Source organism: Prionailurus viverrinus, unplaced genomic scaffold, assembly GCF_022837055.1.
Source record: "Prionailurus viverrinus isolate Anna unplaced genomic scaffold, UM_Priviv_1.0 scaffold_58, whole genome shotgun sequence".
Classification (NCBI taxonomy): domain Eukaryota; kingdom Metazoa; phylum Chordata; class Mammalia; order Carnivora; family Felidae; genus Prionailurus; species Prionailurus viverrinus.
The window spans coordinates 52984-56577 of NW_025927620.1; positions in this window are offsets into that span (position 1 = coordinate 52984).

A 3594-nucleotide genomic window follows, 5' to 3' on the forward strand; every position below is an offset into this window, starting at 1 on the left:
GCATCACGAGCCTGGGGTCCAGAAGCGGGGCAGGCTGACTTGCCAAGGAACCTGGAAGCTCACCATGTCGTTTGCCAGGCCCGGCTGCAGCTCCCGAGAGGATTCCGGAGGCCTCCTCGACCAGGGGCTTATCGACGTGTGTGGTCTTGGCAGCCAAAGAGTGACCCTGACCGGCACCGTCCCTTGTGCCCTCAACTCAGCCCTTCGGGGAGACCACTGCCTTGCTGTGAGTTCAGCGCCTGGAACCTCCTGGGACCTAACCCTAACCCTAACCCTACCCCGAACCAGGACCCTCCCCCGAAACCTAAGCCTGCCTCGACACCTAATCCTGCATTTGAGCCGCCTTCTGGCATGGGCCCTCACTTCAGCCCTTGAGGGAGATCACGAGACCGGAGTCGCTTCGGCCCTGGCGACGTCCCTGGACCGAGCCCTAACCCTAGCTAAGGCTCTCTCCTCATGGGGACCCAATTCCAAGGTCGGACAGCATCATGCGCCTGGGGTCCAGTAGCGGTGCATGCTGACGCGGCATTGAACTTGGAATCTCACATGTCGTTTCCCAGGCCCGGCTGCAGCTCCAGAGAGGGTTCCGGAGGCCTCCTCGAACAGGGGCTTATCGACGTGTGTGGCCTTGACAGCCAAAGAGGGACCCTAACCGGCACGGTCCCTTGTGCTTCAACTCAACCCTTCGGGGAGACCACTGCCCTGCTGTGAGTTCAGCGCCTGGAACCTCCTGGGACCTAACCCTAACCCTAAACCTACCCCGAACCAGGACCCTCCACCGAAACCTAAGCCAGCCTCGATCCCTATTCGTGCATTTGAGCCGCCTTCTGTCATGGGCCCTCACTTCAAGCCTCGAGGGAGATCACGAGACCGGAGTCGCTTCGGCCCTGGCGACGTCCCTGGACCGAACCCTAACCCTAGATAAGTCTATCTCCGCATGGGGACCCAATTCCAAGGTAGTACAGCATCACGAGCCTGGGGTCCAGAAGCGGTGCAGGCTGACTTGCCAAGGAACCTGGAAGCTCACCATGTCGTTTCCCAGGCCCGGCTGCAGCTCCCGAGAGGATTCCGGAGGCCTCGTCGACCAGGGGCTTATCGACGCGTGTGGTCTTGGCAGCCAAAGAGGGACCCTGACCGGCACCGTCCCTTGTGCCCTCAACTCAGCCCTTCGGGGAGACCACTGCCCTGCTGTGAGTTCAGCGCCTGGAACCTCCTGGGACCTAACCCTAACCCTAACCCTACCCCGAACCGTTAGCCTCCACCAACACGTAAGCCTGCCTCGTTCCCTTATCCTGCATTTGAGCCGCCTCCTGGCATGGGCCCTCACTTCAGCCCCCGAGGGAGATCACGAGAGCGGAGTCGCTTCAGCCCTGGCATCGTCCCTGGACCGAACTCTAACCCTAGCTAAGGCTCTCTCCTCATGGGGACCCAATTCCAAGGACGGACAGCATCACGCGCATAGGGAACAGAAGCGGTGCAGGCTGACTCGGCAAGGAACATGGAAGCAAACCATGTCGTTTCCCAGGCCGGCTGCAGCTCCCGAGAGGATTCCGGAGGCCTCCTCGACCAGGGGCTTATCGACGTGTGTGGTGTTGGCAGCCAAAAAGGGACCCTGAGCGGCACCGTCCCTTCTGCCCTCAACTCAGGCCTTCGGGGAGACCACTGCCCTGCTGTGAGTTCAGCGCCTGGAACCTCATGGGACCTAACCCTATCCCTAACCCTACCCGAACCAGGACCCACTACCGAAACCGAAGCCTGCCTCGATCCCTAATCCTGCATTTGAGCCACCTCCTGGCATGGGCGCTCACTTCAGCCCTCGAGGGAGATCACGAGACCGGAGTCGCTTCGGCCCTGGCGACATCCCTGGACCAAACCCTAACCCTAGCTATGGCTCTCTCCTCATGAGGACCCAATTCCAAGGTTGGACAGCATCACGCGCCTGGGGTCCAGAAGCGGTGCAGGCTGACTCGGCATGGAACTTGGAATCTCACCATGTCGTTTCCCAGGCCCGGCTGCAGCTCCCGAGAGGATTCCGGAGGCCTCATCGACCAGGGGCTTATCGAGGTGTGTGCCTTGAGCCAAAGAGGGACCCTGAACGGCACCGTCCCTTGTGCGCTCAACTCAGCCCTTCGGGGAGACCACTGCCCTGCTGTGAGTTCGGCGCCTGGAATCTCATGGGTCCTACCCCTAAACCTAAACCTAACCAGAACCGTTACCCTCCGCCGAAACCTAAGCCTGCCTCGATCCCTAATCCTGCATTTGAGCCGCCTCCTGGCATGGGCCCTCACTTCAGCCCTCGAGGGAGATCACGAGACCAGAGTCGCTTTGGCCCTGGCGACTTCGCTGGACCGAACCTTAACCCTAGCTAAGGCTCTCTCCGCATGGGGACCCAATTCCAAGGTCGGACAGCATCACGCGCCTGGTGTCCAGAAGCGGTGCAGGCTGACTCGTCAAGGAACCTGGAAGCTCACCATGTCGTTTCAGAGGCCCGGCTGCAGCTCCTGAGAGGATTCCGGAGGCTTCCTCGACCAGGGGCTTATCGACGTGTGTGGCCTTGGCAGCCAAAGAGGGATCCTGACCGGCACCGCCCTTTGTGCCCGCAACTAAGCCCTTCGGGAAGAACACTGCCCTGCTGTTAGTTCGGCGTCTGGAACCTCTTGGGACCTAACCCTAACCCTAAACCTTCGGCGAACCGTTACCCTCCACTGAAACCTAAGCTTGCCTCGTTCCCTTATCCTGCAGTTGAGCCGCCTTCTGGCATGGGCCCTCACTTCAGACCTCGAGGGAGATCACGAGAGCGGAGTCGCTTCGGCCCTGGCATCGTCCCTGGACCGAACCATAACCCTAGCTAAGGCTCTCTCCTCATGGGGACCCAATTCCAAGATCGGACAGCATCACGCACATAGGGAACAGAAGCGGTGCAGGCTGACTCGGCAAGGAACCTGGAAGCTCACCATGTCGTTTCCCAGGCCCGGCTGCAGCTCCCGAGAGGACTCCGGAGGCCTCCTCGATCAGGGGCTTATCGACGTGTGTGGTCTTGGCAGCCAAAGAGGGACCCTGACCGGCACCGTCCCTTGTGCCCTCAACTCAGCCCTTCGGGGAGACCACTGCCTTGCTGTGAGTTCAGCGCCTGGAACCTCCTGGGACCTAACCCTAACCCTAACCCTACCCCGAACCAGGACCCTCCACCGAAACCTAAGCCTGCCTCGACACCTAATCCTGCATTTGAGCCGCCTCCTGGCATGGGTCCTCACTTCAGCCCTTGAGGGAGATCACGAGACTGGAGTCGCTTCGGCCCTGGCGAAGTCCCTGGACCGAACCCTAACCCTAGCTAAGGCTCTCTCCTCATGGGGACCCAATTCCAAGGTCGGACAGCATCATGCGCCTGGGGTGCAGAAGCGGTGCATGCTGACTCGGCATTGAACTTGGAATCTCACCATGTCGTTTCCCAGGCCCGGCTGCAGCTCCAGAGAGGATTCCGGAGGCCTCCTCGACCAGGGGCTTATCGACGTGTGTGGCCTTGACAGCCAAAGAGGGACCCTGACCGGCACGGTCCCTTGTGCTTCAACTCAACCCTTCGGGGAGACCACTACC